Source organism: Notamacropus eugenii, chromosome 4, assembly GCF_028372415.1.
Source record: "Notamacropus eugenii isolate mMacEug1 chromosome 4, mMacEug1.pri_v2, whole genome shotgun sequence".
Lineage (NCBI taxonomy): Eukaryota > Metazoa > Chordata > Mammalia > Diprotodontia > Macropodidae > Notamacropus > Notamacropus eugenii.
In genome coordinates, this window is record NC_092875.1 from 378,215,865 (window position 1) to 378,239,042 (window position 23,178).

At 34.4% G+C, this 23,178-nt stretch overlaps 1 pseudogene; it reads right to left on the reverse strand.

The window, feature by feature from the left end:
- Positions 1-691: 691 nt before the first annotated feature.
- LOC140498549 (lipid transferase CIDEB pseudogene) lies at positions 692-1,357 on the reverse strand (annotated as a pseudogene).
- Between the last annotated feature and the right edge of the window lie 21,821 nt (positions 1,358-23,178).

Below are 23,178 nucleotides of genomic sequence, written 5' to 3' on the forward strand. Positions count from 1 at the left end.
CTTCCCTCATACCCCTTCCTCTCCCTCTGTCCACATAAGATAGCATATCCTTACCTGCAGGTGCTTTGTCCAAAGGAATGCTGAAATCTCACAAGATTTCTTGGGGTTTATAGGCTAGATTTCTTTCTTAAAGAATTTGCTTTAAAACCAGTTCACTCTGGCTCTCATTGATTGGCCATCAATAGGTTCCAGAGTAAGATTTACTTGGGCATTGTCTGGACTAAGATGGCTCAGAGTGAGTGTAAAAAACAATTGTTTCTGTTTTGGCCAGAAACCCTGAGGAACTTCCCCTCCCAGATTTATTCTTTTTTTTTTTTTCAATTTTTATTGAAAATGTGATTCGTGTTTTTTTTTTTTTTCTCTCCCTCAGACTCTAGGAGGGAGGAGGTGGAATTAAAGGAATAAAAGGGAATGGTGTCCTTTGTTGAAATCCAGGAAGTACTCTTCATGAGGTCTGGGCATGCTCAAGGACAGGGAAAAGAGCTGGTAGGGGATGCAGAATAAAGCCCCTTTGTCAGTGGTGGTTGCTGGAAGTAGGGATGATGGGTGCTGGCAGCCCTTGAGGAACCAGGGTTGAATAGAGAAAAGCAAGCTTGAATGTTAGTGGTTTAGCAACCTGAACAAACAAGGAGACCATATCCTCTCTGTTTATTGTTAAATCCATTTTTAGACTGAGAATGGGGTAGAGTACTTAGTAAGCCTGGAGCCTGACTTGACCCTGCCACTGCTTGGCACCTTCCACTTCATGGTGAAGAGTGGACTGTACACTCAGTAGCATATTTCCCAGGCCTTGCAAAAGTGTGGAAGTCCACTGCAAGAGCTCTCTGAACTCTTTCTTGGAACCAAGTCCTTGAAAATCATAGCTCATGGAGTAGAGTCCATAGAACATGGACTTGACATTGAACCTGTTGAAGAGATCCCGGGGTTTCTGGTAATACACGTCAAAAGTGATGCTGGCAATTTCCTTGCTGTGCTTTGATTTCTCTTGGCCCAAGCCATATGAGAGCACTCCACTTTTGATAGGGCTCCAGTTCTGTCCCTTCTCCAGGATCATCAGTCTTGTATCATCGTCCAGCATCTGGAAGAACTGTTCACTCTCCATGCTTGTCACATTCTCCTCTAGCACCAATGTTACCACACCACTCAGTAATAAAATCTCATGTCCTTTATCTAGCAGTTCTTGGTAGGTGGCAGCTGTCAGACCTATGTTTATTGTCACAGACAGGGAAAGGATACCAGGGTGGCAACCTGAAGCCAAGAACCAACTACCAAACTCAGAACCCACACAGGATACTGACCTGAGCAGAGAAGTAGAGTTCAAGTATGGGATATAACTCTTTGCCCTGGTGTATTTCATGGTGAGGTGAAGTGATTTTCTCTAGGGGATTCCTCCCTAAAAGTTCTGATTCAGAATTGAGACTTGGTCTGAATCTCAGCAGAACTGTTTATTTTTATAAAGTAAGCAAAAGAAACCATTCTCTTCCTCACTTCTTAATGAATGAATGGACTTTGCCTCGATAAAAATGAGACCTGGGAAAGATCTAAATTTTAAAAGTCAAGGTCTATCACTGCATCTGGGGGCTTTCTAGTCATCCTGATCTATATCTTGCCTCTGGACCCAGGTGGCTCTGGAGAGAAAAGTGAGGCTGGTGACTTTGCACAGCCCTCCCTCACTTAAATTGAATTCGTTTGCAAGTCATGGCATCACCTTCCTGATGTAATGGTTCTTTTTCAGAAAGGAGAACAAACAAACAAACAACAACAACAACAATGGACTTTATTTTGACAGGGTGACTCGGGGAATCTGAGCCACTCTGGATCATTCTTTGTGCAGTTGGGCTGAGAAACTGCTGAAGTCCTACTGTCTAGTCTGCTAAATGACAACTGATAGAGTGATGGAACTAGAGTCAGAAAGATCTAAATTCAAATCTAGCTCAGATACTTATTACCTGTGTGATCCTGGGTAAGGCTCTTAAACTCTGTTTGCCTCAATTTCATCAACTATAAAGTAGAAATAATTATAACGTTTATGTCCCAGGGATATCATAAAGATCAATGCCATATGCTACTTAGCAAAGTGCCTAGTATATTGTAGCACTTAATAAATGTTTCTTTTCCCCTACCTTCTTTACATTTATTAATCTCAAAATTCTAGCCTGTCAAATCATTATTGAATTTTGATTTACCACCTCTTCCTTAATCCAAATAATTGAAAAACAACACAATAAACACCACAAGGTCAAGAACAGATATCTGTAGCACTCTAAAGGGGACCTCTTTTCAAGTTGATATTAATGGCTTCTCTTTGGGGCCAACCATTCAACTGACTCCAAATCAATCTAGAAGTATTATTTTTTATATCACATCTCACTATCTTCTTCCATGGAACTAGTATAAAACTTTATTAAATCCTTTGCTAAAAATGTATAAAATATTTAGTTACTAATCTACCAATTTAATAAAAGGATCAGTGGAAAAATGAAGTTAGTTTAGAGTGATCTGCTCTGGATACCATATTGGTTCTTTCTAATTACTTCTTTCTTTTCACCTCTTTAATTATATATTCTAGAATGTTGCTAGGAATTAAAGTCAAGCTTATTGACCTAGAGTTTGCAGATTCCATTCCTTTACCTTTTTATTAAAGTAAGATTTTTTTTTTACTCAGACAAGAGTCTTAATAATGAGCTCCTTTCTCTGTTCAAATTTATTTTAGGCCTTGTTATAGCTTTGTATCTGCCATAATAATTGAAACAAATTCAGCGGAGTTTAAACATTCAAAAAAAATCACACTCTCTACTTCTTTTCATAAATCCATTTAAATACTACATATATTCTATTTAGAATTGCATATCTTTAAACTTGATGTCATTTTCTATGTTCATTTTGTTGTTTGGCAAGAAATGCATGAGAGACTAAGAAAAAAGATGTGATTTTATGTATGATACCCCGTGCGATTCAAGATGTTATAATCTGATGTTGTGCTACATAAATATTTTACTTGTAATGCATACAGCTTATCTAAAATTTATTTTTAAAATCAAATTTGGATAGATTTATTACATAATGCTTCTATTCCAAATCTGAACTAAGCAGAGCATCAGTTTTTAATGTTTGTAGTGACAATATTGCAGATTCAGTGCCACTTTTAATGTTTTATTCAAAATGAGAATATTCAGTTTAAAATGGTAACTTTAGATTCCCTTTGACATTCTATCCTTTTATCACACATATTCTGGTTTATATTTCTTGTAGTCAGGACAGTTACCCAGATTCTCCCAAGAAGTACTTTTTTTTTCACTTTAAGGAAACAAACACATGATATTTTCAATGGGGTATTGTTCTTAAGAACTTGTTTGGGATTATCCAGATCCTATGGGGTTATCATTTGAATCTTTTATTTACTGGACTCAGTTGAGATGAGGATTTATAGTTCTTCATGGCTGTATACATTAGGGTGGATACTATTCAAATGAATTATTGTGTGTAAAGTGCTTTGCAAACATTAAAGCCTCCATACATGTTGTCTCTTATTATTCTCATAAATTAGATCAAAGAAGGGAGGAAAAATTTCACCACTGGCTCCATTTATTTCATAATTTTCACCTAATTTTTAATCATTTTTTCTTAATTTTTATTTTCAGCTAAGAAGTTGGAATCTTTAGTGTGGGACAGGTCAGAGATATTGAAGAATATACAATTCAAGCTGGAAAAAAGATAAGTAACCCTGATCAGCCTCATTTGCTTTCCCCCTGGATCATCAGAGAAGCTAGCAGGGCTGTAAAAAGAACACTATGGTATCCATTAGGTAAGTTGCTAGCAGGAGGTGTTATCACTGTTGTTTGACAAGAATACTTGTCTGCACTATTTGTGATTATTGAAGGGGAGACAAAAAGGCCCAGGAAATAACTATCACAAATAGCTTGTTATGCTTGAGGCCTATAAGAAGAGATGGAAAAGAAATTTAGTTGTTATATATTTCTCTCCCCTAGTCACCATATCCCTTAGCATGTGTGCACACACCCACATCCACACACCCAGAGAGAGAGGGAGAGAGAGAGACAGAGAGAGAGACAGAGACAGAGAGAGATTAATTCACCGACAAATACAATTAATAGAGATTTCCAAAGAATGTACTAGTATTTTGGAGTGAGAAGGGTACTGGTACCAGACAGATTACTTGTCTTTGAGATGATTCCTATCCCCCAAAATAGGAATGCTAATCAGAAATTTTCCTGGCTTCTGAGCTTTGGTCCACAAAGGACATTTTGGATGAAAGTGTGAACTACACCAAGCTCAGAACTTGATTTCTCATATTTGTTTCCTGGATTGCAAAATTCTCTTAACATCCTCCTATACTAAGCAATTTGCATTCATCAGACTCAGGTCCTCTGTCAAATGATGTCTAGGAAGATAAAAATGACACCAGCTGAATGCTTGGCTTTTTCTCTTAATTCTGTTTAATGCCACAAGACCACACATACATGTCTTGTCCCAGTTCCCTCTGTTCTTCTGTTATCTGACTGAATTTTAATTTTGACACACAGCACTGTATTTTATTGTTGTCATTTCTGATTAAGCTCCTGACTTTCACATTTCTGAGGCACTGGGAGGATTGAGGTGAAAGTGGAGGAAATGGGGGTGTTCTGATGGAATTTCATGAGATGATGAGTTGTGAGACCCTGGTGCTAGAGGATGGTAAGTGTTAGGGAAGGGATTCTGAGTGAGAGGATAGCTGTTACTTCACTGAATTGTTACTTGACTTCTGGGTGTCTTAGACTATAGAGACAGCTAAAATTAGTTTATCATTTCTGTAAACTAATTTCTACTTTGGAGAAGTTGGAGAGGACACTAAGACTGAAGAAAATATCATAGCTCTCCTTATTGATCTGAAAGTCAACCTAATAAGTTCTTGAGAAAAAAAAAAAAAACTTGCCTGTCCTTAGGGCATAGGTAGCCTACATGATAAAGAGGACTTTTTTTGATACTACTCTTACATCAAGTAGCAAAGCAATGGTTTAAAAGTACTTAAAATTTTAATTTAATTTTAAATTTTAAATAGCTTAATACAAAAATTTCTTTTTAAAAAAGTGCTCCCTATCACTTCAAAAATATGGTTTGTTACAATAGTTAATTCTTACATAAGCAACAGATTTATATACTTTTCAATGCTGTAAAATATTAGAAAGGTTTATAAAAAGTCCTTATTCCTGGTGCTTCTCTCCACTCCTTATAATTTAAGGATATTTGGTAAAATAAGAACTACCTATATTTTCTATGTAAGCAAAAATATAGACTGGGTGTAATCATGCCTGGATTATAAGAATTTAAGTTTATACACAGAATCATTTTATATCTTGGACTATTCTTTTGATGAATTTTTTATATATACCCTATACGACAAGGCCAACTATGTAACCTTTGATGCCTCCTTGCATTGCTAGCACTTTTTAAGTACTAAGTCAATTGAAAAATACAGTTTTATATTTTGTATCATAGAGTGTCATTTAAATGAAGTACAATACATGTGGACCATTTTTCCAAGGGAAAGTTGGGTAATTAAGGACATGGCTTTCCAGTTCTTAAGATTTAGAAATCTCTGTTTTGATTGATTTGGCAAGTATTTATTGAGCACCTACAAGGTACTCTGGAGTGTTTTGGGCTTTTTTTTTTTTTTTTTTTGGAGTGGGTGGGTAGTAATTGTTTTTTTCAATTTCAACAGAGTAGAAAGCTCTAGATACTCAGATCAGCAACTTGGATATGATTTCAAGTGTTAAAATATTATTAGATACAGGAAGAGGTTAAGTGACTTGCCCATTTTCTCTCAAGTAGTAAGTGTCAGTGAGTCAGGATTTGAAATTAGCTTTTTTCAACTCCAATTTAGTTCTCTATTCATTATGCCATGATGCCTTTCTGTGGAATAACCAATAAAGGAAAAGTATCATCTATAAAATTCACTGTTGCCATCCTTTGCTCCTATTGAAAAGAATGGTTTTCCAGGTCAACAATACTCAATCTAATAAATGCCATAACTGGTAAGTCAAGGCTGATTAAAATTCTACCTTCTCAGCTATACTCTTCCCCTTTCTGTATTAGGGACACTTCAGTGAAACTCCAAACCTACTGATTCCTTAATCTGCCTCATCTAATTTTAACAAGATATTGATAAAGTACTTTCCACTAAAATTTCCTGAATTCCCACCACTATCTGAGTCTCTTCTCCACATTCACTTTAACTTTTTATTTACCATGCACAGAAATTAGCATACACTTACTTATGGCACAAAGATATTGCAAATAAGGATAAAAAGACAGGACATCCTTTAGAGACCATAATGTAATAAAATGAGCAATCCATTTAGGGAGCACAAAGGAAAAACAAAGTTTCAAATAGAGACAAAAAACAGATCTTATATAATGAGTGAGTCAAAGAACAAATCGCTGAAACAATAACTCTGTAAAGGAAAAAGATAATGATAAAGAATCACAATTTCTAGAATGAGTCTAAAATAGTCCTTACGGGAAAATTGATATCTCTACCTACATTTATTAATGAACTAGAAAAAATGATTTAAAAATTGAATATGTATTTAAAAATTAAAAAGTCAATAATAAACAAGTGAATGAACCTAAAGTAACCAAAATAGGAGCTATTAGAATGAGGAGAAATAGAGAAACCAAAAACAAACAAAAACCACATAAAATTACTAATAAAATTAAAGAACATATCTTGAAAAGACTAATAAAATAAACTGTAGTTAATCTGAAGAGCGCAGAAAAATAAATAAACAAAAAAGTAAATGCATAAGGTGAAATAATCACAAAAATGAGGAAAAAAAAGAATTATCCAGGGTCAGCAAGAGGGAACAGTGAATCCCCAGCCCTGGTGTCAAGAGGAAGTGAGTTCATATTTGACCTCAGAAACTTATAGCTCTGTGACCCTGCACACCACTTAATCCCTGTTCCATCTTTAAAAAAATTATCAGAGTTACTATACATAGTTATATGCTGTAAAAAATGAGAACACAAGAAATTACCTTCAATCACGTAAAATATTCAAACTGACAGAAGATGATAAAGAGATACTAAATAATCCAACCTCAAAAAAAAAAAAATAGAACTGTCAAGGATCCACTGAAAAGGTGGGGTAGGGGATGGAGGTAAGGAACAATTCCTTGTCCCAAAAGATTCAGAGAAGGATTCCATCAGACTTGAAATGAGGTAATTAGTATCAACACTACACACATTATTTTTCAAAAGTGAGAAAGAAAGCATTCTACACTATTCCTTTTATGATACAAATATAATCCTTATTCTTAAACCAGGGAATGCCAAAGCACAGGAGATCAATATCACCAATGAATATCAGTTTAAAAACTTTAAATAATATTTTATCAGATTAAAATGATTCATCCAATAAATCATTCATCATGGCCAAGATGAACTTATATGACTGATTAAAAGATAGTTCAACATTAGGAAAACATCAATATTATTAATCAGATTAAAAATAAAAACATTGCAAACAACCTAAGTATCTGGATAGATTGAGGGAAAAAGCTTTTGAGAGAATGTAAAGTTTTCCCACCAAGTACAAGAATAGAAGATATTCTTAAAATATAAAGCAGTATCTCTCTGAAATCAAAAGTAAATATCATATGGGAAGAGGATACACTAGGCATTTTCCTAATAAATGTAGAAATAAAGTAAAGATCTCCAATTTCTCCATTATTGATTGGTATAATTCTGAAAATGCTAGCAATAACTTTAAGAAAAGGGGAAGAAATTAAACACATAAATAAAAGTCAATAGAAGCAGAAAACAAACACGATAGTTCTCTTAGATAATCATAAAGGCTCATCAATGACACTTAGATGGTCAGTTAATATTTCACAATAGTATTTCTATATAATAACAAAATTCAAGAAACAATAATAGAAAGGGAAATTAAACTCCAAATAGTTAAAAATTCACGAAATATCTGATGGTTATTCTACAAAACCCAACAAAACACTTGTCTATATTCAATTACAACACATGCTCAAAAAAATCTTAATTAACTGGAGAAAGAACAGTGCTAATGGATGAGTTATGTAAAAAATAAAAAAAAATGACAGTATCACCAACTTCAATTTATACGTTTCATATTATACCAGTCAAGGGAAATTATGGGGAAAAATGGATAGGGACAAAGCGGAAATAGCACTTCCAAACCTTAAATTATATTATAAAAATAGAGTCATCAAAATAATTTTTACCTATGTTAAAAGTTAAAAAAAAAAACTGTATTAATGAAACAGATTAGGTGTTGAAAAATCTGAAACAATGAATTCAATTAGCCAGGGTTCAATTAACTAAAAAACATTAATTTTGTAAGGAAATAAAAGCTCCCCATTTGATGAAACTTTCATAGAAACTTGGAACAAGTCTAATACAATTCAAACTTAGACTATAATATTTTCTAAATGGACATGTGACGTTAATATTAAATATCATGCTGTTAGAAGAGAAACAGATGACACACTTCCCACAACTATGGGTAGGAAAGCTTTTCTTAAAGAACAAAGGAATAGAGGCAATTATTTAAGACAATTTGACAATATGAAACTGAAAAATTTCTTAACATGCACAGACAAAATTATATGTAAGATAAGAAGCAAAATAGTCAAATGGAAAAAAAAAAGTATAGCTAGGGGATTGATGTCTAAGACATATAGTTAATAGAATAACTATCTATCTACCATTCCACAATAGATTAGTAGGGAAAAGATAAGAGCAATATGAACTGATAGAAAGTAAAGCAAGCAGAATCAGCAATGCAGCATAAACAATGACTATAATTGAGGAAATGGAAAACTGAAATATGAAAAGTGCTTATTTACAGAAACAGAAAGAATAAGCATTAGTGGAAAGAACAAACATAAGAAGAAAATTCCCCACCTCTATGCAAAGGCACGAAGTCCACAAGTATTGTGAATTGCACATAATCTCAGATTTTTTGCCTACTTTAAAAGAAATATCACTATTAAATTGTTCTCTGTGAGAGGAAGGGAGAAATTATGATGATATAAAATATTTTAGTTAAAAGAAAATTAAATTAAATTTTAGAAATCAAAGTAATCAAGAAAGGTAAACTTGCCATGGTGCTTTAAAGAACAAGTCTCTTACTCAAATCTTTGTGGATTTCTCTAGGACTCAAGTTGCAGAGAAAGTGCCAAGGAAATCACACTTCTAATCCCTATCCCTTTCATGTTTCTTCTGTCACAAAAGGTTCCACTTTGAGTGTTGTTGTATATAGGATTTTCCTGTTGTTGCCCTCCTTGGGATATATGTTTTCACTATAAATTTATGCTCCATTATGGAACTGGATCTGCACCACTGGTGATGTGGAAACAAAGATCTGAAATAGATCATTTCCCTCTGGAAAGAGATGATCATTAATCCCATGAGAACGGATGAGGTCATTGAGAGAGAGAGAGAGAGAGAGAGAGAGAGAAAGGGGGGGGGTGGGGCTTGTGACAGCACCTTGTCAAATACCCAGAGGAAAGGAGACTGAGAAAGATTTGAATTCTATCATATGCTAGTTTCATACCATGACTTGGATAAGTCATTTAAGCTCTTTGATTCAAATTTGTCTTCCTCACAAAGTATTTGTGAGGATAAAATAAGATCATGCATTACAAATATTGTAAATTGTAAAGCACTGTTCAACACCAGCAATTGTCATTGTCATAATTTGTTTACTTTCTATTCCTTCACACATTTATGTTGACAAATATTAATTCAGGTTTTCCTAATCCTTTTATTCTTCTGCCCCATATGCATGCACTATATAATGCTACCTCTTCCTTACTCATTGGAAAAACAGTCAGTGCACCTATTTTCTCACCACCCACTAATAGTCTTCCCAGTGCTCCAGAGAGAACGCTATCTAAAATATCATGTATGACATTCTTATTGCTAAATTAAATGATTTCTCATTCTCCTTGACTTGCCTGTAGAATCTGATACTACTCTATTTATCTCTTCCTTGGATTCTGTGATATTATGGAATCATAGTTTTCTTTCCTAATTCCTGTCTTTCTTTTGTTCTGGCTCCTATTCTTCTTCCTGCCCCTTCACAATGTGTTTACCAGGTTTTCCCAAGGATCTGTTCACTATTCTTTTTATATTTTTTCCATGAGAAATATATTCACTCCCATGGCTTCAACTATCACCTGTAAACTAATGATTGCTAAATTTATTTATTCCCTGAATTGTCTCCTGAGATTCAGATTCTCATTCCCAAATGCTTATTTTCTGACTTCACATAGGTGGCTTAATAAGAGCTCAATCTCTTCATTTCTAAAAGAATTGAGGTCCTTCATTCTCTTTCTTTCCCAGCTGGTGGAGTGTGCCTGAGATGAACATATGAATGTGGTTTGACCAATGGGATAATAATATAACTATTCACCTTGTTGTTCCTACTAAAAATATGTTTTTCGTTTTTTCATCTTTTCACATCCTATATCCAATTAGTTACTGTTTTGTCTATTCTTCCTCTGAAATATCTATTAAAACTGTCCCCTTGGTTATATTTCCACTGCCATAAATCTATTGGAAATCCTCATTACTATCTGTCTATAATATTATAATAGCCTCCTAAGTGATCACAAAACTTTAAGTCTTACTTCCTGCTGCATTTACCTTTTTCAACATTGTCATATTGATCTTCCTTATGAGTGGGGATAATTGTGTCACTCCTAAAAATGCTAAAAATCTTTCAATGGCTACCTCTTGCCTATCAAACACAGACCAAATTTCTCAGACTGACGGCATTGCATAGACCATATAAAACTGCATGTATACAAAATAACTAGTTATTTTCTTAGGTACCACTCTTTCTAGTCTTATCTCATAATACTCCTCTCCAAATAAATAAGTTTTATTAAATGCTTTAGGTGTGTTAAGCACTATGCTAAATACTGGGGATTGTTTTAAAAAATAAAAGATAGCTTCCAAATGCTGTGTGCTTCAAAATACTTGAACTACTCCACTTGCCTTTCCTGCTTGAGCATTTTTTTTGTGCACGTATTACCCTATTCCTTGGATGCTTTCCCAACTATCCTGTCTATCCTCTTATTGTAGTTATTTAGTCAATTAATTGAGTCCAATATTTTATGAGTCCATTTGGGGTTTTCTTGGCAAAGCTACTGGAGTAGTTTTTTTATTTCCTCCTCCATCTCATTTTGCATCATTCCTTTTACTTTCCCAATTAAAATCATCACAACAAAACCATTACTATCTCCATGTCCTATATTTTTCTTACTAAGACAACTTAAAGTGATTCAAAATGGAATGGACTGTCACTGTAAGTACTAGATTGCCTGTAACTGAAGTTACTCAAGCAAAATCTTGAAGGCCACTTGTTAGGGACATTGTATAAAATGTGCTAATGCTTTCAGTATGGTTTGAATTAGACAGATGTTTAGGCTTCTTCCAACTCTGTGATTCCTTGATTTTTTAACATTATATATGTCTGCTTTCAAGATTATAAACTCCAAGGCAAGGGATTGTAATGGTAATTTAAATGGGAAGATCTTTCCCATTCATTAATAAGGCCATGTGACCTGCCTGGATCACATGGAATTCTGAATCACATGGAGCCTGTGGCAGGAGGAGTTTGCTGAAGGGATTGAACAGGAAGGGTGGAACAAGAAGAGGCAGAGCTAGAGCACAGCTGAGATGAAATTTGGTCATGAGTCTAGTCAGAGCTAGGAAGGATGCAAGCAAGCAGGCAGCTGGTTAGTATGAATGAAAGGTCTTGTTTGTGATTTTGTTTAAGGGACCCTGCTTGTGATTTGTTTAAGGGAGCAGGTATTTGGGAAGCCTAGTAAGGGGATGCTTGGGGATGGTGTTGTCCTCTGCATTGTTATTGTGCATAGATTATGATGGATTTGACTTCCTGCTTTCTGAATGAATGCTTTGGTTCTATCTTCCATGTGAAGAGTTTGTTGTATTTTATGATTCAGAATTGTACTGGGATATTCATGGCCACTGTAGGCAATGGGAATGTCACAAATATCACATTGGTGCTACAGGAATATATCTTAAATAGATTTATATCTTTCATCCACTACACTCTTTTGCCACACAATTGGTGCTTAATAAATGATCTTTTTGAGAATAATCAGAATAATTAATCTTAATGACTACAATATTTATAATTCACAATCAGTTGTTGAATTGGAAGAATACAGGTAGTATACTATCTCTAAAGAGGAACCATTATTAGTCCCAATATCCCCATGTTTACAGTGATGGAAATTTCATTCCATCTCTTCTTGCTATATGTCAGAACTCTTCATGACTTCCCGAATTTATGCTATAATTCTTAAAATCTTTTCCAAGAAATCTTTTCTCCCCTCAATACCATTTCTTCTATTTGCTTTATATACAAACATCCCACAATTAGTTCTTCTATAACTGAACTTAGGAGTTTCTAAAAATCACTGAGCCATGCAAAATTCTATAATAAAACCCACAAGGCTTATGAGGAAAATTGCATTAGGAGAAAAGCATTTAAAAACTTTGTCAATAACAAAGAAAAAAAAAGACAGGAACCTAATTAAAATGTTAGCATATTTTTATACACCTTAAATGGTAAGAAATAATTAAATAGTACAATAAAAAGACTGTGTCAGCCTTGGACTGCTTTTCTTCCTCACATTGGTTACTAAGGTGAGAGAAAGTGGAAAAAATTGAGGGTGGATGGTATTATATTGTTGGGCCAGCCTTCTTTCATTTGCAATTACTACTATAACAGAAGATATGCAATAAATATGGCACTTTGCCTACAGAAAGACCCAAAGGTGGAAACTCGGTCTCAGATGAAGCCATAATAGTGCCAACCAAAGGAATCTCTACCATTCAGTTCTTGTACATTGCTAGCCACTGCCATGTAGGAGTCATATGGCTTCTCTCTTTGACTTGAAAGGTGACACTGGTGGTAGTGGTGCAGCCTTCTCTGTGAGGGATTTGAAGTGAATGGGGAATTATGTATTCCATACCTCACCTGTCAGAGCCACCAACCACCTGGTGGTGCAATTCCCAACAATTTGACTTTCAGTTTTTATATTTAAATATTTTATTCAAATTGACTAGTAAATAAAAACACAATTGCCAATGTTAAGTTTTTCTTTCTTTATTCTCTAAAGATGGGGGAAAATATTGCCTACCTATCAGGGAAGTTCCACCTTAAATAAGGTCACCTTTGCTTGAAGGGAGAATAAGGCAACTAACAGTCTACGTTATTTTATTTAAATGGGTATAGGAAGACAATTACTGCCCACTGTTAAGCCAGAACAATTCCTATAGAAGCTTAGAAGCATATGCTTACACATTCCCAGGGTTTGTTAGCAAAATAAAATAAACTCTCTTCCACTAAGACAAAGCCAACATATTTATTTGGAACATTGCTATTAGGATATCACAAAGGAAGATACAGTAAGGTACTCATCACCAATCCAGGGAGCATAGACATTGCAAGCAAATTCCCTTAGGCAACTTCTTCCCTCAGTCTGTTTCTCTTTCTACCTGCTTTCCTCTGGACCACACCTTTCTCTCCAAGCAAAACAGTATATATTTATATATCTATATCTATATCTATCTATCTATGGATATCTCTATATATCTATTTCTATGTACATATGTATGTATGTATATGTGTGTGTGCGTATATATACATATATATTATATATATATACATATATATATCTTGTTTCCTATCAAAGACTAGGCACTTGATCAGCTTAGAGAATATTGGAAATCAGCACTTAATTTGGAAGGTAAGGGAATCCCTGTGCCCTAGGGTCTAATTGACTCTGTGCCTAGGCTCCCTTTGAGGCCTATTAGTGGGCAGGGTAGATTTTATATCCCATTAGCATTACACTCACACTGCATTCTTCCATTTCTCCCAGAACAAAACTTCTTTTGACACTGGCCTGATCTTTCTAGTATTAACACCACATTTCAAAAGCAAGATTAAGGAGATTATTGAATGCAAAGTGAGATAGAATGATGCATATCAGCTATCTAAAATGCTTAGCAAAGGTCTATCTGTCTGATTTATCATCACTGCTTATTCACACCACAGATCATGATGCACAGGAAAGGAGAGTTTTTCAGAAAATTTTCCTTTTATGTAAAGACTGAGCCAATCCATTCATCTCTCCATCAGCAAGCATATCAGTTTTTGTTTTTCTTCCACATGACAGGACTGAAACAATGTGAGGAGTAAATGACTTAAAAGTTCATTTTGTAGGACAGCCCATTCTCCACCCTGGTGGCATAAAAAATGATTACTTGTTCAGTCAATAAAGAGCAGACACTCATCAAGACCAACCATCAGGTAGCATTCTCAGACTCAGTCCAGCTGGCATAAATGAAAATCTATATTGGGACACTTGGGACACTAAGGGATTACAAAATTGCTCTGAGCCACTGTACTCAAAAACATTCATTTCTTCACCTGCCTTCATGGTATGTTGTTATTTATTTAAATGAACCCTTTTGATGAGTATAAACGTTGTACAGTGTCATTCAAAATGCAGTCAGAGTGTTCAATAAAGATAAAATAAGGAATTTTGGCTGTCATGGGTATGGCTAACCTGTGAAAAAAAGTTAGAGATGGAATATGTCCACAAGAAAGCATAAGGTAACATCATTTACAAGGACATTCCTCCCACCTTCTTCATAGGTAGACAAAATACAAAGTAAATACGATGGGACTTAAAAGTCAAATAATTTGCCTTTAATATATGGATTTTTTTTTTTTTGTGAGAAGAGGAAGTCTTTACAAAGAAGTGCATCAAAACAACACATTAATATAATTAGAAAAAGAAGAAAGATTTGTATGCTAATAGAAACCATATGCCAATCAACTACTATACATTGGACAGGCAAATCAAATGCCAGGTGATGCAAACCACCATCAACAGCTTGACCATCTCCTTTCAGGTGCTGATGGAGACAGTCCAAGACCCTGAAGAAAAGAGCTCTGGTTATAGCGACTCTTCCAGCTCAGTTTCTTAAACATCATGATAGGAAGCAATCCCTGTGGATTGCCTGACAATGCTGCTGAAGATGTTACAGCCACAGCTACTAAAGAATCAGAAAAGAAAGTCCTTGCCACTGGAGTCCTTGACATTAATAAAATTCAGAAACTGATACGATTATACTAGTAGAACTATCATTAAAGAAAAGACATTAGCATTTGTATTACCACTGCACTCTAAGGATAACGGAACTTTTTCATCTGAGGTTGTACCTGAAACGTATATTTTGTCCCCTCATTAGAATGTGATCTTCTTAAAGGTTGGGACTGCTTTTTTTAAAATTTGTATCCTCATCACTTAGCACAGTGCTTTTGAGTGCTTAATATTGCATTCATTCATTCATTTATTCATTCATTCACTAACTCATTCATATGTATTTAATAATTTAAACTATTTTATTTTGTCCGTTTATCTTTTTAGCATGTTTATTTCTTATACATATGTCATCCTCAAAATGTCAATTCTTTGTAGCCTTGTTTTTCAATGAAAATGCATTTTGAAACAACTAGATGAATTTGACTATATGTTCAATTATTCTTAGTATTACATATTTCAATGATATTAAAGAATCACTATTAAGGCTGGTAGATTTTAATTCTGCTATCTTCCTTTTCTTTATTCATACCTTTAAGTGATGGGTGTATACATATACATACATACATATGTGTACATATGCATGCACACATATACATATGCATATATATGCTTTGTATATATGTGTATATACATACATATATGTTTATAAGTGTATATACAATATGCATATACACATAGACATGTGCACACATACACACATATAGACAATACATATACATATGTACATAAATATACACATACATGCACATGCAACTAACATTAACTTACCTCAAAGTGAGGAAGACACAGGTCTAAATTTTGTCTTTGATACATCCTAGCTATGTGTCCCTAGACAAATTGGTAAACTTTGAGTATTCTAGTTACAAAGAAGGTAACAACTTACTGTGAGAAATACAGTTTTCTCACCTAATAGTCTCCTATACTACTGGAATATAAAGTCTACCTCCCTTTCCTTCTCCCTTAAAATGTATGTATATATAAACATATCTATGTATATATGTATATGGATATGTGTATACCTACATACATGTACACATACAATCTTGACTAGGAAATTCAGATAAACAACGAGATGAACCTTGAAGTAAAGAAGAACATTCCAGATTGTCTTTGGAAAATTGCAAAATTATTGTAATATCCCCAAACTTCTTCCTTAAACAAAGGTTCATTCTTTTTAATGTCAATCTTCCTTTGGTGTTGTTATACATAGGGGTGGGATATTCATGACAAGAACTACAGTCTCTGAAAATAGTAAAATTGGGGACAATGCATATGGCAATGGAGAAGGTTTTAGTGATAATAAAAAGGCTATGGCACTTTGCAAATAAAGAATTACAAAGTAAAAGTGGAGTGCATAATGACGTCAAAGAAAGAAACTGAATAATATTACCTATAGCACTTGACTCACAAAATTGTTGTGATGTTCAAATGAGAAAATAGATAAAACATCAGAAATGAGATCAATACGGTAACCAATTTTGGTTTCTGAAGGTGAACTTACCTCCTTCCTCTAGAGAGGGAGGTGGTAAACTACAGGTCATCATGAGGCCTACACTCTCAGAGGTAATCAACACGTTTTATTTTTCTTAACTATACTCTTTTGTCACAAGGGAAGATTCTACTGGGCAAGGTGTTAAGGGAAGTGAGCATGATATGGTAAAAAGCATTTAGAAAACATTAAAAATTCATATAAAGTGCATTGTAAGGCTTAAGGTGTTATAAAAATGTCAGCTATTATTACTTTGTTTATTCAAAGCTTATTCTGGTCCTTTTAAAACTCAGGGAGTACCAAATACAAATGTTACTTTTTTTCTTACCCACATCACCATATGGACATGTAATAAAGATTAAATTTATTATCCCACTTAAAGATTTGACCTTAAGCAGAAAACACACACACATCCACACACACACACACACACACAGACACACACATGCACACACACACAACCTAGACACCATTAAGAAAACTTTTTAATATAATACACAACATACTAAGAGTTCTGTTTTAGAAGGAAAAGATTATTTTAATATAAAATGACTTGTAGGTCAAATATTCAGCAAAGTTCACAGCCTCCATTCTCTTCCTCTAGTCTCTTGAGAATCCCTATATCTCCAAGAGACTCCAAAACTTTTGGAAGTTCTGAGAATATTTCCTGGTTGGATATCCAGAGCCTCCTGTCAGAGAGTGGAATGGGGCACACAATGCTGCTAGAACTTGTTCCTGTTTACCAGAAGCCTGGGTTTCCAAATCACCTTCAAAGACGATGGATAGTTGATGGCTATGATGAAACCAGTAGGACCTAGGAGAGAACATAAACATTTCAATAACCTGCTTTCCATCAGTGAATATCTATCCTTCGAATGAAACTCTATCATGACTCATTCCTCAGTGATCCTCCTAGTTTCACCACCTCTTACTTCCTTGTAATCCAGACTCCCTCTCTGCCCCCAATCCCTAACCGATTAATAGTGCATTCCTATCTGTGTCAACTCTGCCCCTAACCAATGTTCCCATTCACATATCCCCATATTTTCCATTATGCCTTCTGGCAAACTTAAAATATAATTAGAAAATTTCCTTTAATTATTGAACAGTTCCTCTCTTCTTTCTTCCATTTACTAAAAGTTCAGGTCTTACCAGGGCTCCTTCTACTTTCACATTTTAGAATCTTTTTTTTCTCCTTAAAATTTATCTCAAATAGCATCTTTTGCAGGAGGTGCTTCCTCTCTCCCCAGCTGTTAATTTCTTTACCTATAAGATTACCTTGTATCTTTACTGCACATGCATATGTAACTAATTATTTATGTCTCTCCAACTAGGTTGTAAACTTCTGGAGAATCAAATATTTTTAGTGTTTCTCTGTGTCTTGTGTTGATTACTCAATTTATTAATCTCTTTAGGTACTCTATACAGCAACAGAGGATATACTTTCAAATCTAATTATCTTAATTAAATAGGGAAAGAATGAGAGCTGAAGTCAGAAGACATACATTCTCATCTTACCTCATATTTTACCTAAATATGTCATCAAAATATAAAAATCTCTGAAGTTGCTTTAAGTTGAGAGCAGATGTGTGGGACTAGTGCTTATTTTTAATGAAACCAAGAATGGAAGAGCTGGAGTGACCAGAACATAGGAAAAGACTACTTGAAGAATCATTAAATTTTCATTGAACCATAGATCAAAGACCATCTACTCTACTGTTTATTGTTTTGTGGGGCAACCAGGTGGTGCAGTGGATAGATCACTAGTACAGGAGTCAGGAGGACCTGAGTTCAAATCTCATTTCAGACACTTGAAACTCACTAGCTGTGTGACCTTAGGCAAGTCACTTAAGCCCAATTGCCTCATCCTGGGTCACCTCCAGGCATCCTGATGAATATCTGGCCACTGGATTTCAGATAGCTCTGGAGGAGAAGTGAGACTGGTGACCTGCACAGCCCTCCCTCATTCAAAACAAAGTCAAGTGCAAGTCATGTTGTAATTTCTCTGATGGCATAGTTTTCTTTGGCAACAAAGTACAAATACATACCTAGTGTTCTATAAATTTCCTGTTATAGCAGCCAGTAACTTTTATTATTGAAACATTGTACTATTATTATTTTATATATTGTATTACATTCTATTATTGTATCTATCTTCATAATTTATCCCTCCTTTTCCAAAGGATATTCGGGTCCCTGCATATGTCTTTGTTCTCATAGGATATCACCCCTGCTATGACCTCCATGTCCTTTCTTCTACATATTCTCTCTACAGAATTTGACAATGTTGATTATCCTCTCTTCCTAAAAATTTGACCTCCCAATTCATCACATTGTTCTCTCCTATATCCATGATTTCCTATCTAGATACTCCTTTGAAGTCTTTTTTTGCAGGAAGGCCATTCTTTTCCCAGTCCTTATGGACGTTTAATTAGAAAATTGCTTTAATTTAGAACTTTTCCTCTCTTCATTCTTCCATTTGTCAAAAGTTCAAGTGCTACCAGTTCTACTTCTACTTTCTCATTTTAGAATATTTTTTTTCAAAATTTATCTCAAATACCATTTTTTTTTTTTACAGGAAGTGTTTCCTTTCCTTCCAGCTTTAGGATTAAGTGAAACTGTCCTCCTTGCTGTTCTCCATTACATTTCACTTCTTATCTTATGGCCTTTGCACAGGCTTTTCCTCATTCAAGGAATGAATTATGTCTTCCCCTCTGCCTCATAAATATCCTAGTTTCTTTTGAAGTCTAGCTCAAGAGTTATTTCCTACCGGAAACTTTGCCTGATTTGATCTACTTGTGAGTGGCCCTTCCCTACCTGAATGTTTTTGCTGTTGTTCAGTCATTTCTGTCAAGATAATTTCAAACAGTTTGTGTATATTTTGCATTTCTTTTATTTGTGTACATGAAGAATTTAGTACTTAAAGATCTTGAAGTCAAGTATTATTTTTTTTGTCAGTCTTTCCAGTACTTGGATAACGATGATAATAACAATGATACTAGGTCAGAATTACTTAAAGGGTTACAAAGGATTTTACACATATTATTTCATTTGTTCCTCTTCATATCTTGTCAGATAGGTACTATGACAAGCATCTTAAAAAATGAAAAAGACTAAGGCTGACAAAGGTCAAGTGACTTGTTCAGGCAGGATCACACATGTATTAAGTATATCTGGGTAATGAATGTTGCCAAAGATTGCCTTCGATTGAAAATAAGATATTTTTATAATATAGAGTTATATAGGATGTAGTATACAGTATACAGCTGAAAGGGACTTTAAAGCAATATAATCTATATCATTTAACCTTTCCTTTAGGTTTTGAAGGTAAGAAAACTCAAGCTAAGTGATAAAATGATTATATAATATCTAGTTACTAGTCTAGTGTTATTTCCAGTATGTCAAGTTATTTATCATTATACTGGGGATATTTCATTCTATTTTTAGGTTAGCAATGTAACAGAACACCTCCAATACTGCACATCAAATCACCTTAAAATATGAAGAAAATGTGAATGAATATGTGTATGTGTGTGTGTGTGCGCGCACATACATATAATTATTTGTATACAAATGTACAATATGCATATATAAGTATATAACATAGTTTAGAGTTCCTGTTGGCAACAAGTTTACCCCATTCTTTTCAAGAATTTCAAGCTAAGATTTATGTGAAGACTAGCACAGAGTTTCATACTTCTCTCTTCTATACATACTTTTGAGAAATTCCTCTCAAGAAAAATAAAATGTATGTGCTAATACTATCAGGCCATCTGTCTCATGTCCCTGGAATGTAAGAGGTTATGAATACCTTTACAAAATGAGAAAAATATAGCTAAGTTAGGTTTTATAACCACAATATCATCTTAATTACTATTCATAAATATTGTCTGTATGGGATTTATTCAGTGAGCAAAATAATCAATTAGCATTCAGTGACTGAAGGAAAAACTGAACTGGATGGATGCCACTGGCGTTGACAAGCTTCCTAAAATTATCTTTATAGAACAGAAAAAGCTTTAAAACACCTACAAAACACAGTTTTTGCAAAGAAGTACAATTGCCAAATTTCAGAATATGAACTATTCTGTTGCTTGTCTTGATACAATTATTTCTGAAAGAGTGGAGATATTACTTCACATGTCAGTTATGAAAATATAACTGTAAAAATCAGGGAAATGAAATTGCCTTGAGTAGTTTACATTTTTCATGAAGTTTAAGAACCTTTAGAATATTTGATTAGTTAAGCCTGGCTAAACCCTTAAGGTAGAAAGAAACCACCTGTATGTAAATGAACCATCAAGAATAGTGATACAGCTGCACATTATAAAATCAATCAATAAACCAAAATTTTCTGGAGTCATCATATATTTCAGCAACTGTAGTAGACACTGGGGACACAAATATAATTAAAGTGAAACAACTCCTACACTTATATGCCTTATATTCTCTCATTCTATATAATTACATTTGTATAAATATAATATTTTATCTATTATGATCTGAGTATTATGATAGTATATACTGTACAACTATTTGCTTTACCTTTTTGTTTTTTTTTCAGTATTGCAAGTGTCTTTTAGATTTTTTTTAATCGATTAAATTTGAAATGTCCCTATCAAATTACGTAGGAATGCAGCTGACCACCAACAACGATGCCAACAACTAAGTTGTAGATATGATTACGCCATTCCCCTACTCCAGAACCACTGGTGGCTTCTTGAGATAAAATACCAGTGCCTCAGTCTGGCATTTAAAGTTCTCTAATTCTCCTTTCTAGCTGCATTTTGTTTGATTCCCTTTCTGTACTCCAGATTCTGTGTCTAATGGACAATTTAGTGTTCTTCTAAATTCAGTAATCTCTAGCCCTTATGCAACTGAAACACAGTCCCTTCTAATTCTAATTATCTAAATTTCTATCTTCCTTCAAGACTAAGTTCAGGCACTTTTTTCTCAGTGTCTCGTTTAATTCCTTACTTATTTGTAAACTCATTTGTGGATCTCTGATTTTCACTAGTGTAGTGACTACTCCCTCTACTGATGGGGATCAATAGCTATTTTGCAGTTGGTAGTTTTAATTGGCTGGGGAACTTAGAAGTTAATCTACCCAGGATCACATGGCCAGTACATGTCAGAGTCTATACAAGAAATGAGTCTTCTCGATCTTGGAGCTGGCTTCTCCCCAAAAGGATTATGAGCATTACCAAAAAAGAAAGAAAGGACAGAAGTGAAGAAAGAAAGAAAGAAAGAAAGAAAGAAAGAAAGAAAGAAAGAAAGAAAGAAAGAAAGAAAGAAAGAAAGAAAGAAAGAAAGAGAAGGAGGAAGGAAGGAAGAGAGGGAGGAAGGAAGGAAGAGAGGGAGGAAGGAAGGAAGAGAAAACTGTCATAGGAGGATCTCTATGATATATTCATTGTAAAACATTGTACTTCTCAGTACAAAGCTTTTTTGAAGGAATGCTCCCTTCCATCTGTGTCTTTGTTATTGCCTAAGTCTACTTCACTGACTTACCTCTTCCCACATCCATTCAGTCACTGTATACATTCATTTTTACATATTGAAATCATCCATGCCCTGAAGGCCAAAATCAGATGCCATCTTAATAAAGCTGTTCTTGATTGCCTGCACCTCCCTCCCAATACCAGAAGATTTCTCTACCTCATCAAACATTCTCTAATATTTTGCTTGTATCTTTCTCTTCCATCTTGTATTGTAGTAGTACCTGGTTTCTCAAGGTTAAGATGGAATGAATAGTTGTCTTTCTATTGGACTGTAAACTCCTTGAGATCAGAAATCATATCACTTTGTCTTTGCATTCATAACACCTGGAATAGAACTTAATAAATGTGTAGTAAGTTTAATTCAAACCTATGATTAGTTTTCATATTCACAGTTCGCAGAATGTAGTAGGTAGTGAATTCTGGGCAGGTAGAGAAGAAGTGAATTCTTGTAAAAATAAATGAGTGAATCAGTACTGTTTCTTAAGGAGCACCTCTGACAATATTAATTAAGGATATTTTCTACTTTATTTCTGATTTTACAGACATTTTCTTATGGATGTTTTAATTTCTATAGACACATGTAAAACCATATTTAAGGACATTTTCAGATAATTCTCAGACTAAATAGACAACTTGCTTCCATGGTTTATACTACTAAACCAAAAATGTTTTTTTTTTTAATTTTTGTCCTTTTTCTGAGTTCTATCACAGAAATCTTTACCTTTGTGTTGTGCTCTTTAAATATCCTGTCTAAGCTATCCTGTAAATCCTAGTTCTGACAAGTTGACATTCTTTATAGACTACAAAGCAGTCAACATTTGAAACTATATAAGTAAGAATAGTGATTTCCCACAAATTGCATGGTATAGAAAATCAAGAGGACCTGATACTAGAAACTGGAAGAATAGCTTTAAAATAAACCCTGCATTATTATGAATGTGTAGTGATGATCCCTTTAGGACAAAACTGAGAACATCGGTAGGGCAGAGGCGGCAGGAGAAAT